General features: G+C 47.2%; 1 pseudogene; it reads right to left on the minus strand.

Moving 5' to 3' along the window:
- Window positions 1-1,124: 1,124 nt before the first annotated feature.
- Window positions 1,125-15,799, minus strand: part of LOC124028234 — a 28,943-nt pseudogene continuing 14,268 nt past the window's right edge.

The following is a 15,799-nucleotide window of genomic DNA, read 5'->3' on the forward strand; positions in this document are numbered from 1 at the left end:
ATGAAACATTCCCAGGCCTTGGCTTGACGAGTGTCGACCAAACACTCTTTAGACAGTTTCAGAAAACGACAGCCTTATATAAACACACAACATACAAAAAAAAAAAAAAGTATATATTTTTTCCGTTTCTTCTAAAAAAGGTCTGGTGAGAGACTGATCAATTTAAGGCGATTGGCCAGGAAGATTTAAGGTTGCTATAGAAACTGTCTGAGATTATGGGGTGCATGTCAACCGTCTCAAAATGGCTTCCTTCCTCCCTTTACCACCAAACCTCGCAGTAGGTTCTCTCTCTCTACCCCCATCTCTTCCACCTTCTCTGTCCTGTCCGGATCCTCTCCTTAATCCGGAGAAGGTGGAAGAGATGAGGTAGAGAGAGAGATAACCTACTGCGAGTTTGCTTTCAGTTGTTCAACTCTTCAGATAACTACAACCCTGACCTTTTCCAGACTTTAAGACTTGCACAAAGCACCCCGAGGTCGCGTCACTCTTTCACACTAATAAAGGGAGAAATCCAGTTTTTAGGCGATTGAGACGCAGCCTGAATCACGTCTCCTCAGAGTTCTCTCTCGTTCTCAAATGGAGAAAAAACAAAAACAACTATTTGGTAACAAAACTCACAAAAACATTATAATACAACAACAAAAACATTTGAAAATGTACCTCGCTAAAGCTTATAAAATATCATAAAGAATAAAATAACAATAATATTCCTTGGTCCGTAAAAATTGTTACTATAATAAAATGTTTCACCCATAAACAATAATGACGTTTCTCTGCACACGAGTGATATCTCCATCATTACAAAGCTCTTTGTTGTGGGTCAAAAAAAAGATCTAAACTTTGTAGAAAGAGTGAGTGTTGAAAATAAAACAAAAAGTTGTTCTCCAACAAATGTATAAAAAGGGCTCCTAGTTATTGTGTCATCCCTCGAGGTGAAACCTCTCCCAGACTGAATGACCCAGGCTGCAGTGTCATGTCCACAACCGACCACACGGGGGCGCCAGAGAGAGGGATCCCCCTCCATCCAGGTCTGTCTTTCATCAGAACCTCATCTCTCTTCCCCTTCTCCTCCTCAACTCAATCGCTCTCTTTCCAAAGAGTCCTTGAGCGAGCGAGGTGGTTCCAAAGCAGGTCCATGAGCCTCTCACCTCCCTCCCACACACACACTTCCCCGCTGCTATGACGATACTGACATCACCGATGAACCCGACAACAACCCAACGCTATTGGTTGACCCTCCCCCTTGACCAATCCCGTAGCCCGTCTGTCCTTCCGCCAACCCCCCTAAACCTCCCATCCCCAGACTCCCTGAGGAAGGCGAGGATGAGGACGAAGAGGAGATACTGTGACTGTGGGTCTGGAGGATGGCTCCGGCAGCGCTGCAGTGAAGACGAGGGCCTGGTTCTGGGGTATAGGTGAAGGTGAGGGCCGTGGAGTAGATGACTCCGTCGTTGCGGACCAAGGTGACGGGGACCTGGACGGGCTGACGGACCCAGCGCCACCCCTCTCTGAAGGCCGAGATGTCAGGCACCACGCAGAGCACGCTCTCTCCACACCTGGGACAGAAGGGGTTAAGACAAAAAGACAGATTCACCGCGAGATCCGGCACCTTGTGGAGTCCGCGTTACCACGGAAACGGACTCGACCGCATGTCATCCGTCTTGGGTCAGTCGTTCGTTAAACTTAACAACAATCTTAAAACTGGTCTCTCCGGATATCAGCTGTGACTGTGGTTGGTACCTCACTTTTACATTTTTACTGCTTTTGGGTCAAGACTGACCTCTTAAAAATTGAGTTCATAGAAAAACAAACAAATAAAATAACCATTTTAATAATTGTATTTATTAATGACATGACAGTCCTAATCCATAATCTTCAAATGACACGATTATACAGTTACCATGGTAACACGATACCATGCCAGCCGTCTCTGTCACTCACACAACAGCTTACCTGTACATGGTGTCAGCCTCGATATCTCCAAACCAGACTCGGAGATCTGGAGCAAAGTTCTGTCCTGTCAGCTCCAACATGGCCACATCCCCTCCACCATTCAACTAGAGACAACAGAGGGGTTAGTGTGGGTCCTGTCCCCTCCACCATTCAACTAGAGACAACAGAGGGGTTAGTGTGGGTCCTGTCCCCTCCACCATTCAACTAGAGACAACAGAGGGGTTAGTGTGGGTCCTGTCCCCTCCACCATTCAACTAGAGACAACAGAGGGGTTAGTGTGGGTCCTGTCCCCTCCACCATTCAACTAGAGACAACAGAGGGGTTAGTGTGGGACCTGTCCCCTCCACCATTCAACTAGAGACAACAGAGGGGTTAGTGTGGGTCCTGTCCCCTCCTCCATTCAACTAGAGACAACAGAGGGGTTAGTGTGGGTCCTGTCCCCTCCACCATTCAACTAGAGACAACAGAGGGGTTAGTGTGGGTCCTGTCCCCTCCACCATTCAACTAGAGACAACAGAGGGGTTAGTGTGGGACCTGTCCCTCCACCATTCAACTAGAGACAACAGAGGGGTTAGTGTGGGTCCTGTCCCCTCCACCATTCAACTAGAGACAACAGAGGGGTTAGTGTGGGTCCTGTCCCCTCCACCATTCAACTAGAGACAACAGAGGGGTTAGTGTGGGTCCTGTCCCCTCCACCATTCAACTAGAGAGACAACAGAGGGGTTAGTGTGGGTCCTGTCCCCTCCACCATTCAACTAGAGACAACAGAGGGGTTAGTGTGGGTCCTGTCCCCTCCACCATTCAACTAGAGACAACAGAGGGTTAGTGTGGGTCCTGTCCCCTCCACCATTCAACTAGAGACAACAGAGGGGTTAGTGTGGGTCCTGTCCCCTCCACCATTCAACTAGAGACAACAGAGGGGTTAGTGTGGGTCCTGTCCCCTCCACCATTCAACTAGAGACAACAGAGGGGTTAGTGTGGGTCCTGTCCCCTCCACCATTCAACTAGAGACAACAGAGGGGTTAGTGTGGGTCCTGTCCCCTCCACCATTCAACTAGAGACAACAGAGGGGTTAGTGTGGGTCCTGTCCCCTCCACCATTCAACTAGAGACAACAGAGGGGTTAGTGTGGGTCCTGTCCCCTCCACCATTCAACTAGAGACAACAGAGGGTTAGTGTGGGTCCTGTCCCCTCCACCATTCAACTAGAGACAACAGAGGGGTTAGTGTGGGTCCTGTCCCCTCCACCATTCAACTAGAGACAACAGAGGGGTTAGTGTGGGTCCTGTCCCCTCCACCATTCAACTAGAGACAACAGAGGGGTTAGTGTGGGTCCTGTCCCCTCCACCATTCAACTAGAGACAACAGAGGGGTTAGTGTGGGTCCTGTCCCCTCCAACAGAGGGGTTAGTGTGGGTCATTCAACTAGAGACAACAGAGGGGTTAGTGTGGGTCCTGTCCCCTCCACCATTCAACTAGAGACAACAGAGGGGTTAGTGTGGGTCCTGTCCCCTCCACCATTCAACTAGAGACAACAGAGGGGTTAGTGTGGGTCCTGTCCCCTCCACCATTCAACTAGAGACAACAGAGGGGTTAGTGTGGGTCCTGTCCCTCCACCATTCAACTAGAGACAACAGAGGGGTTAGTGTGGGTCCTGTCCCTCCACCATTCAACTAGAGACAACAGAGGGGTTAGTGTGGGTCCTGTCCCTCCACCATTCAACTAGAGACAACAGAGGGGTTAGTGTGGGTCCTGTCCCCTCCACCATTCAACTAGAGACAACAGAGGGGTTAGTGTGGGTCCTGTCCCCTCCACCATTCAACTAGAGACAACAGAGGGGTTTTTCCTGTCCCCTCCACCATTCAACTAGAGACAACAGAGGGGTTAGTGTGTTTCCCCTCCATGTAGAGACAACAGAGGGGTTAGTGTGGGTCCTGTCCCCTCCACCATTCAACTAGAGACAACAGAGGGGTTAGTGTGGTACCTGTCCCTCCACCATTCAACTGGAGACAACAGAGGGGTTAGTGGGGTCCTGTCCCCTCCACCCAACTAGAGACAACAGAGGGTGTGTAGTGTGTGTCCTGTGTGTCCACCATGTAGACTCTCCACCACAGGGACTGGTGTAACAGGACAACAGGGGGTTAGTGGACCCATCCCCATGGTAGAAGACAACAGTGTGTGTGTGTGTACGTGTGTGTGTACCTGCAGACTCTCCACCACAGGGACTGGTGTAACAGGACAGGGTACAGGACCCATCCCAACTGGTAGAAGGTGTACTCTGCCTTGTCTGTCCACTGATTATGGTCCAGGAGGCTCCATCCACCATCATCTCAACAGAGGGGTTACTGGGCTCTTTGGGGACAGGGCGTGGCCTGGGGTCCCCTCCAGGAGATATGTTAATTAGTCATTTACCTCCACCATTCAACTGGGCAACAGAGGGAGGAGATATGCTACCATTCATTTAGATCCATAGTGGTATTTTCCTGTCCCCTCCACCATTCAACTAGGACAACAGGGGGTGTGGCCTGGGGAGGAGATAACTGAGAGACAACAGAGGGGTTAGTTATGTCCCTCCACCATAACAGGTCTTTTGGGGGTTAGGGGGTGGCCTCCACCATTCAACTAGAGACAACAGAGGGGTCATTTCCACATCCAACTAGAGTTATTTTTGGGGAAAGGTGTGGCCTGGGGAGGAGATATGAGACTAATTAGTTATGTACCTCCATACAGGACTTTTGGGGTAGGGGCGTGGCCTGGGGGAGGGGATATGTTAGTCATTTACATCCATAGTGGTATTTTTGGGGAAAGGTGTGGCCTGGGGAGGAGATATGTCTAATTCAACTATGTACCTCAGAGGGGTTACTGGTCTTTTTCAACTAGAGACAACAGAGGGTGGCCTGGGGGAGGAGATAAGCTAATTAGTAGTTTATGATCTCATTACTGAGGTGCCTTCAGGTGGAGTTAACGTGGGCTGAGATGCAGAACAGTTTGTGCTGAACAACACGTCTCCCAAACAACGTCCTTGAACAGACTTCACTCCTGCTTGGTGGGTGTTTTTTTAAAATGCATTTTATTTATTTTACCTTTATTTAACTAGGCAACAGTCAGTTAAGAACAAATTCTTATTTTCAATGACCCTACAAGGGACACAGAGGGTTAACTGCCTGTTCAGGGGCAGAGACGACAGATTTGTACCTTGTCAGCTCCACCATTTGAACTGTGGTGAGGTGTTGCTTGAAGAAATGAGTGGTGTAATTTAAAAACAGAGGGAGTGTGGGTCCATGCTGACAGCATTCCCAACCCACAACCCCTCCCCATTTAAACAAACAACTGGTCATTCAGTACAAAATGACCAACAGTTGACTTAAATGTCCCCTCCACCATAAAACAACAGAGGGTTAGTGTGGGTCCTGTCCCTCCAGTTCAACTCAACAGAGGGGTTACGTGGGTCCTGTCCCCTCCACCATTCAACCGACAACAGAGGGGTTAGTGTGGGTCCTGTCCCTCCCTTTTTTTTGTGTATTAACGGTAGTACAACAGAGGGTGTCCAACGCAGTGTGTGTGTCTCTCAGTACCGTTTTTTTGTGCCGTGAGGTATGTAGGTATATGTTAATGTGTGTGTGTGTGTGTGTGTGTGTGTACGTGTGTGTGTACCTGTAGACTCTCCACCACAGGGACTGGTGTAACAGGACAGGGTACAGGACCCATCCCCTGGTAGAAGGTGTGTGTGTGTACGTGTGTGTGTACCTGCAGACTCTCCACCACAGGGACTGGTCCAGGACAGGGTACAGGACCCATCCCCTGGTAGAAGGTGTACTCTGCCTTGTCTGTACTGATTATGGTCCAGGAGGCTCCATCGATCATCTCCTTACTGGGCTCTTTGGGGCAGGGCGTGGCCTGGGGAGGAGATATGTTAATTAGTCATTTACCTCCGTACTGGGCTCCTTGGGGGAGGAGATATGCTAATTAGGCATTTACATCCATAGTGGTATTTTTTGGGGGAAAGGTGTGGCCTGGGGAGGAGATATGCTAATTAGTTATGTACCTCCATACAGGTCTTTTGGGGTAGGGGCGTGGCCTGGGGGAGGAGATATGTTAGTCATTTACATCCATAGTGTTATTTTTGGGGAAAGGTGTGGCCTGGGGAGGAGATATGCTAATTAGATGTACCTCCATACAGGTCTTTTGGGGTAGGGCGTGGCCTGGGGAGGAGATATGTTAGTCCATCCATAGTGGTATTTTTGGGGAAAGGTGTGGGGAGGAGATATGCCTCCGTACTGGTCTTTTGGGAGCGCTAATTAGTTTTATGATCTCCGTCCACTGGTCGAACAGTTTGGGAACGCCCCGAACAGACTCACTCAACGTCCTGGGGAGATAAGCTAATTAGTAGTTTATGATCTCATTACTGAGGTGCCTTCAGGTGGAGTTAACGTCCAGTTTGTGCTGAAACCTTGAACAGACTTCCTCCTGCTTGGTGGGTGTTTTTTAACGCATTTTATTTATTTTACCTTTATTTAACTAGGCAAGTCAGTTAAGAACAAATTCTTATTTTCAATGACGGCCTAAAGGGAACAGTGGGTTAACTGCCTGTTCAGGGCAGAACGACAGATTTGTACCTTGTCAGCGGGGGTTTGAACTGTGGTGAGGTGTTGCTTGAAGAAATGAGTGGTGTAATTTAAAAAAGGGGAGTCCATAGACAGCATTCCCCAACCCACAACCCTCCCCATTTAAACAAACAACTGGTCATTCAGTACAAAATGACCAGTTGACTTAAATGTAATGTAAAACAACACCGCTTCAGTTCAACGTACCGAACCAACCGTCCGGCAACGTAACGTAACGTACCGTCCGGCACCGTAACGTAACGAACCGTCCGGCAACGTAACGTAACGAACCGTCCGGCAACGTAACGTAACGAACCGTCCGGCAACGTAACGAACCGTCCATAACGTAAACGCGCAACGTAACGCAACCGTCCCGCCCGCAACGCAACGTAGCGAACCGCCCAAGCAACGTAGCGCAACGTAACGTCCAACGTAACGAACCGTCCCATAGCGTAACGAACCGTCCATAACCGAACCCCCATAGCGTAACGAACCGTCCCATAACGTAACGAACCGTCCAACGTAACGAACCGTCCAAGCGTAACGAACCGTCCATAGCGTAACGAACCGTCCATAGCAACGTAACGAACCGTCCATAGCGTAACGAACCGTCCATAGCAACGTAACGAACCGTCCATAGCGTAACGAACCGTCCCGCAACGTAACGAACCGTCCATAACGTAACGAACCGTCCAACGTAACGAACCGTCCAACGTAACGAACCGTCCCGCAACGTAACGAACCGTCCATAACGTAACGAACCGTCCCGCAACGTAACGAACCGTCCCCGCAACCGTCCACTGTACTGAAAGCAGACCTGGTCTCTTTGGGGAAGGGCGTGGCCTGGGGAAGGAGATATGCAAATTGGTCATTTATCATCTCCTTACTGGTCTTTTTGGGGGGCAGGGAGGGACTAGATGAACTAGTGGTCCAATAAGGAACTCTCATTAAACAGGGAGGGACTAGATGAACTAGTGGTCCAATAACAAACCCTCATTAAACAGGGAGGGACTAGATGAACTAGTGGTCCAATAAGGAACTCTCATTAAACAGGGAGGGACTAGATGAACTAGTGGTCCAATAAGAAACCCTCATTAAACAGGGAGGGACTAGATGAACTAGTGGTCCAATAAGGAACTCTCATTAAACAGGGAGGGACTAGATGAACTAGTGGTCCAATAAGGAACCCTCATTAAACAGGGAGGGACTAGATGAACTAGTGGTCCAATAAGGAACTCTCATTAAACAGGGAGGGACTAGATGAACTAGTGGTCCAATAAGGAACCCTCATTAAACAGGAGGGACTAGATGAACTAGTGGTCCAATAAGGAACTCTCATTAAACAGGGAGGGACTAGATGAACTAGTGGTCCAATAAGGAACTCTCATTAAACAGGGAGGGACTAGATGAACTAGTGGTCCAATAAGGAACTCTCATTAAACAGGGAGGGACTAGATGAACTAGTGGTCCAATAAGGAACTCTCATTAAACAGGGAGGGACTAGATGAACTAGTGGTCCAATAAGGAACTCTCATTAAACAGGGAGGGACTAGATGAACTAGTGGTCCAATAAGGAACTCTCATTAAACAGGGAGGGACTAGATGAACTAGTGGTCCAATAAGGAACCCTCATTAAACAGGGAGGGACTAGATGAACTAGTGGTCCAATAAGGAACTCTCACCCAATAAGGAACTCTCATTAAACAGGGAGGGACTAGATGAACTAGTGGTCCAATAAGGAACTCTCATTAAACAGGGAGGGACTAGATGAACTAGTGGTCCAATAAGGAACTCTCATTAAACAGGGAGGGACTAGATGAACTAGTGGTCCAATAAGGAACTCTCATTAAACAGGGAGGGACTAGATGAACTAGTGGTCCAATAAGGAACTCTCATTAAACAGGGAGGGACTAGATGAACTAGTGGTCCAATAAGGAACTCTCATTAAACAGGGAGGGACTAGATGAACTAGTGGTCCAATAAGGAACTCTCATTAAACAGGGAGGGACTAGATGAACTAGTGGTCCAATAAGAAACCCTCATTAAACAGGGAGGGACTAGATGAACTAGTGGTCCAATAAGGAACCCAGAGGGCTGGGAAAAGCTATTACCAGATGTGGCTCCGATCTACAAGGGCTAGGAGGTGTGTGTGTGTGTGTGTGTGTGTGTGTGTGTGTGTGTGTGTGTGTGTGTGTGTGTGTGTGTGTGTGTGTGTGTGTGTGTGTGTGTGTGTGTGTGTGTGTGTGTGTGTACCTGGAACTGAATGATTCTCTCCTGTGAGAGACAGAGGTACATTCTTTCGGTGTCTTTCAGGTAGAAGGAACACTTGTGGAGCTGAGACACTGGGTGTCTGCGACAACGCTGTCTGCTTGTCCACCTTACGGATCACCTGGGGAGGAGGTGAGAGACACCCTGATTATCTATCACACATCACCTGGGGAGGAGGTGAGAGACACCCTGATTATCACACATCACCTGGGGAGGAGGTTACCCTGATTATCACACATCACCTGGGGAGGAGGTGAGACACCCTGATTATCACACATCACCTGGGGAGGAGGTGAGACACCCTGATTATCACACATCACCTGGGGAGGAGGTGAGACACCCTGATTATCACACATCACCTGGGGAGGAGGTGAGACACCCTGATTATCACACATCACACATCACCTGGGGAGGAGGTGAGAGACACCCTGATTATCACACATCACCTGGGGAGGAGGTGAGAGACATCCTGATTATCTATCACACATCACCTGGGGAGGAGGTGAGAGACACCCTGATTATCTATCACACATCACCTGGGAAGGAGGTGAGAGACACCCTGATTATCACACATCACCTGGGGAGGAGGTGAGAGACACCCTGATTATCTATCACACATCACCTGGGAATATGTAGGAACAGGAGACAGACAGACAGACCTGTAGGTAGAGAGGTGAATATGTAGGAACAGGAGACAGACAGACAGACCTGTAGGTAGAGAGGTGAATATGTAGGAACAGGAGACAGACAGACAGACCTGTAGGTAGAGAGGTGAATATGTAGGAACAGGAGACAGACAGACAGACCTGTAGGTAGAGGTGAATATGTAGGAACAGGAGACAGACAGACCTGTAGGTAGAGAGGTGAATATGTAGGAACAGCAGACAGACAGACCTGTAGATAGAGAGGTGAATATGTAGGAACAGGAGACAGACAGACCTGTAGATAGAGAGGTGAATATGTAGGAACAGGAGACAGACAGACCTGTAGGTAGAGAGGTGAATATGTAGGAACAGCAGACAGACAGACCTGTAGATAGAGAGGTGAATATGTAGGAACAGGAGACAGACAGACCTGTAGATAGAGAGGTGAATATGTAGGAACAGGAGACAGACAGACAGACCTGTAGGTAGAGAGGTGAATATGTAGGAACAGCAGACAGACAGACCTGTAGGTAGAGAGGTGAATATGTAGGAACAGACAGACAGACCTGTAGGTAGAGAGGTGAATATGTAGGAACAGGAGACAGACAGACAGACAGACAGACAGACAGACAGACAGACAGACAGACAGACAGACAGACAGACAGACAGACAGACAGACAGACAGACAGACCTGTAGGTAGAGAGGTGAATATGTAGGAACAGGAGACAGACAGACAGACCTGTAGGTAGAGAGGTGAATATGTAGGAACAGGAGACAGACAGACAGACCTGTAGGTAGAGAGGTGAATATGTAGGAACAGGAGACAGACCTGTAGATAGAGAGGTGAATATGTAGGAACAGACAGACAGACCTGTAGGTAGAGAGGTGAATATGTAGGAACAGGAGACAGACAGACAGACAGACAGACAGACAGACAGACAGACAGACAGACAGACAGACAGACAGACAGACAGACAGACAGACAGACAGACCTGTAGGTAGAGAGGTGAATATGTAGGAACAGGAGACAGACAGACAGACCTGTAGGTAGAGAGGTGAATATGTAGGAACAGGAGACAGACAGACAGACCTGTAGGTAGAGAGGTGAATATGTAGGAACAGGAGACAGACCTGTAGATAGAGAGGTGAATATGTAGGAACAGGAGACAGACAGACAGACAGACAGACAGACAGACAGACAGACAGACAGACAGACAGACAGACAGACAGACAGACAGACAGACAGACAGACAGACAGACAGACAGACAGACAGACCTGTAGGTAGAGAGGTGAATATGTAGGAACAGGAGACAGACAGACAGACCTGTAGGTAGAGAGGTGAATATGTAGGAACAGGAGACAGACAGACAGACCTGTAGGTAGAGAGGTGAATATGTAGGAACAGGAGACAGACAGACAGACCTGTAGGTAGAGGTGAATATGTAGGAACAGGAGACAGACAGACCTGTAGGTAGAGAGGTGAATATGTAGGAACAGCAGACAGACAGACCTGTAGATAGAGAGGTGAATATGTAGGAACAGGAGACAGACAGACCTGTAGATAGAGAGGTGAATATGTAGGAACAGGAGACAGACAGACCTGTAGGTAGAGAGGTGAATATGTAGGAACAGCAGACAGACAGACCTGTAGATAGAGAGGTGAATATGTAGGAACAGGAGACAGACAGACCTGTAGATAGAGAGGTGAATATGTAGGAACAGGAGACAGACAGACAGACCTGTAGGTAGAGAGGTGAATATGTAGGAACAGCAGACAGACAGACCTGTAGGTAGAGAGGTGAATATGTAGGAACAGACAGACAGACCTGTAGGTAGAGAGGTGAATATGTAGGAACAGGAGACAGACAGACAGACAGACAGACAGACAGACAGACAGACAGACAGACAGACAGACAGACAGACAGACAGACAGACAGACAGACAGACAGACCTGTAGGTAGAGAGGTGAATATGTAGGAACAGGAGACAGACAGACAGACCTGTAGGTAGAGAGGTGAATATGTAGGAACAGGAGACAGACAGACAGACCTGTAGGTAGAGAGGTGAATATGTAGGAACAGGAGACAGACCTGTAGATAGAGAGGTGAATATGTAGGAACAGACAGACAGACCTGTAGGTAGAGAGGTGAATATGTAGGAACAGGAGACAGACAGACAGACAGACAGACAGACAGACAGACAGACAGACAGACAGACAGACAGACAGACAGACAGACAGACAGACAGACAGACAGACAGACAGACAGACAGACAGACAGACAGACAGACAGACAGACAGACAGACAGACAGACAGACCTGTAGGTAGAGAGGTGAATATGTAGGAACAGGAGACAGACAGACAGACCTGTAGGTAGAGAGGTGAATATGTAGGAACAGGAGACAGACAGACAGACCTGTAGGTAGAGAGGTGAATATGTAGGAACAGGAGACAGACAGACAGACCTGTAGGTAGAGGTGAATATGTAGGAACAGGAGACAGACCTGTAGGTAGAGAGGTGAATATGTAGGAACAGGAGACAGACAGACAGACCTGTAGGTAGAGAGGTGAATATGTAGGAACAGGAGACAGACAGACAGACCTGTAGGTAGAGAGGTGAATATGTAGGAACAGGAGACAGACCTGTAGGTAGAGAGGTGAATATGTAGGAACAGGAGACAGACAGACAGACCTGTAGGTAGAGAGGTGAATATGTAGGAACAGGAGACAGACAGACCTGTAGGTAGAGAGGTGAATATGTAGGAACAGGAGACAGACAGACAGACCTGTAGGTAGAGAGGTGAATATGTAGGAACAGCAGACAGACAGACAGACCTGTAGGTAGAGAGGTGAATATGTAGGAACAGCAGACAGACAGACAGACAGACAGACCTGTAGATAGAGAGGTGAATATTTAGGAACAGGAGACAGACAGACAGACCTGTAGATAGAGAGGTGAATATGTAGGAACAGCAGACAGACAGACCTGTAGGTAGAGAGGTGAATATTTAGGAACAGGAGACAGACAGACAGACCTGTAGATAGAGAGGTGAATATGTAGGAACAGCAGACAGACAGACCTGTAGGTAGAGAGGTGAATATGTAGGAACAGCAGACAGACAGACAGACCTGTAGATAGAGAGGTGAATATGTAGGAACAGGAGACAGACAGACAGACCTGTAGGTAGAGAGGTGAATATGTAGGAACAGCAGACAGACAGACAGACAGACAGACAGACAGACCTGTAGGTAGAGAGGTGAATATGTAGGAACAGGAGACAGACAGACAGACCTGTAGATAGAGAGGTGAATATGTAGGAACAGGAGACAGACAGACAGACCTGTAGGTAGAGAGGTGAATATGTAGGAACAGCAGACAGACAGACAGACAGACAGACAGACAGACAGACAGACAGACAGACAGACAGACAGACAGACAGACAGACAGACAGACAGACAGACAGACCTGTAGATAGAGAGGTGAATATGTAGGAACAGGAGACAGACAGACAGACCTGTAGGTAGAGAGGTGAATATGTAGGAACAGGAGACAGACAGACAGACCTGTAGGTAGAGAGGTGAATATGTAGGAACAGGAGACAGACAGACCTGTAGGTAGAGAGGTGAATATGTAGGAACAGGAGACAGACAGACAGACCTGTAGATAGAGGTGAATATGTAGGAACAGCAGACAGACAGACAGACCTGTAGGTAGAGAGGTGAATATGTAGGAACAGGAAACGGACAGACCTGTAGGTAGAGAGGTGAATATGTAGGAACAGGAGACAGACAGACAGACCTGTAGGTAGAGAGGTGAATATGTAGGAACAGGAGACAGACAGACAGACCTGTAGATAGAGAGGTGAATATGTAGGAACAGGAGACAGACAGACAGACCTGTAGGTAGAGAGGTGAATATGTAGGAACAGCAGACAGACAGACAGACAGACAGACAGACAGACAGACAGACAGACAGACAGACAGACAGACAGACAGACAGACAGACAGACAGACAGACCTGTAGATAGAGAGGTGAATATGTAGGAACAGGAGACAGACAGACAGACCTGTAGGTAGAGAGGTGAATATGTAGGAACAGGAGACAGACAGACAGACCTGTAGGTAGAGAGGTGAATATGTAGGAACAGGAGACAGACAGACCTGTAGGTAGAGAGGTGAATATGTAGGAACAGGAGACAGACAGACAGACCTGTAGATAGAGAGGTGAATATGTAGGAACAGCAGACAGACAGACAGACCTGTAGGTAGAGAGGTGAATATGTAGGAACAGGAAACGGACAGACCTGTAGGTAGAGAGGTGAATATGTAGGAACAGGAGACAGACCTGTAGGTAGAGAGGTGAGACACGTTGGTACGTACCAGTCTAGGCAGCGCCATACCAGTGACAGAACAGACCAGTTTGACAGTCTGACCATAGTGGATGTATCCATCCCTCACTGCAAACTCCTCCCCTTCCGGCTCTTCCTCCTCCACTACAGGGAGAGAGTCATAGTTACTACTGTAGGAAACACATTTAATAACTGAAATCAGCCCTACTATAATGGAGATGATATATAGTTACTATAGCGACCCTCTAGATATAGTTACTATAGCGACCCTCTAGATATAGTTACTATAGCGACCCTCTAGATATAGTTACTATAGCGACCCTCTAGATATAGTTACTATAGCGACCCTCTAGATATAGTTACTATAGCGACCCTCTAGATATAGCGACCCTCTAGATATAGCGACCCTCTAGATATAGCGACCCTCTAGATATAGTTACTATAGCGACCCTCTAGATATAGTTACTATAGCGACCCTCTAGATATAGTTACTATAGCGACCCTCTAGATATAGTTACTATAGCGACCCTCTAGATATAGTTACTATAGCGACCCTCTAGATATAGTTACTATAGCGACCCTCTAGATATAGTTACTATAGCGACCCTCTAGATATAGTTACTATAGCGACCCTCTAGATATAGTTACTATAGCGACCCTCTAGATATAGTTACTATAGCGACCCTCTAGATCAGGGGTGTCAAAGTCAAATGGACGGAGGGCCAAATAAAAAATTTAGCTACAAGCCGAGGGCCGGACTGTTCGAATGTTCATTGAAATTTTTTTAAATGACGCATATAGTCTAGTGAACCTAATTGAACCTACTGAAAACCTATATTCCAATATGATCAGATAAATAAAGCAATATTTTCTTATGGCTCTGTCAGTAATCTTTAATTTTCAACAGACACAAAAGACAAATTTCCTTTATATAAAAATCCCCATAACATGAACATTAAATGAAAGAAACCGGTATTCAAGGCACCATCAGTAGCCTATATTTTCTATTTTAGCAAAAGTGGGCTAAATTTACTTCAAAGAAAAAAACAATAATAGCAATTTTCTATCATCCACTCAACTGAAATATTTTTAAAATATAATTGGATTGAAATACAATAAAATAAAGTGCAAAAATCTATTAATCAAAAACAACACTTTGTTTAAGGAGAAGTAACATGCAGTGAAAACAAATATTAAACTTTAACTTTTAAACTTGAACTGAGTAAAAACTCTAAATATGTGATTGCACAGTAATGTTCACTTGTTTGAGGTTGAGGGTGATACTTGGTGGTGTCCCATCTTTTCCACAAGTTCATCAATGTTCGGGGTAAGGCTCTGAGCTGAGGAAATCCTCAGAATTGAGTGGAGGTGTTCAGCAGTAAGTCGACTTCTGTGTGATGTTTTGTTCAAGTTCATCAAAGAAAACAGTTGTTCACACAGGTATGTGTTGCCAAACATAGACAACGTTTGAGCAGCCTGGATGCGCAGCTGGGGCATTGTGTCGGGAGGAAACGGGCGAACTCCGCAGCACCCACTGCCGCATATTTTGCCCTCAGTGCATCATTGCATTGGAGGTCAATCAACTCCATTTGGAGGTTTGGTGGTGAGCTTTCCACGTCAACAGCAAATGGGTTACCGAGCAGTTCCAACCTGCTTTTTTGTGCTTCAAAGTCAGCAAATCGGCGTCGAAAGTCAGCGGCAAGCATACCTATTTTATCAGCCAACTGTGCGCTCGGGAACGCACTGGTAGAGAGCTTCTCTTTCATGGTCTGGCAGCTGGGAAAGTGGCTCAAATTTTCTTTCCGCATCTGCGTCTCCCACAGAGTCAGTTTGGTTTTAAATGCCTTCACTGTACTGTACATATCAGAGATGACACGATCCCGACCCTGCAGCTGCAAGTTCATTGCATTCAGATGACTCGTAATGTCACACAGAAAAGCCATTTCACACAGAAACATTTCGTCTCGGAGTTGTGTTGTGTCT

This window comes from Oncorhynchus gorbuscha, unplaced genomic scaffold (genome assembly GCF_021184085.1).
Source record: "Oncorhynchus gorbuscha isolate QuinsamMale2020 ecotype Even-year unplaced genomic scaffold, OgorEven_v1.0 Un_scaffold_3887, whole genome shotgun sequence".
NCBI lineage: Eukaryota > Metazoa > Chordata > Actinopteri > Salmoniformes > Salmonidae > Oncorhynchus > Oncorhynchus gorbuscha.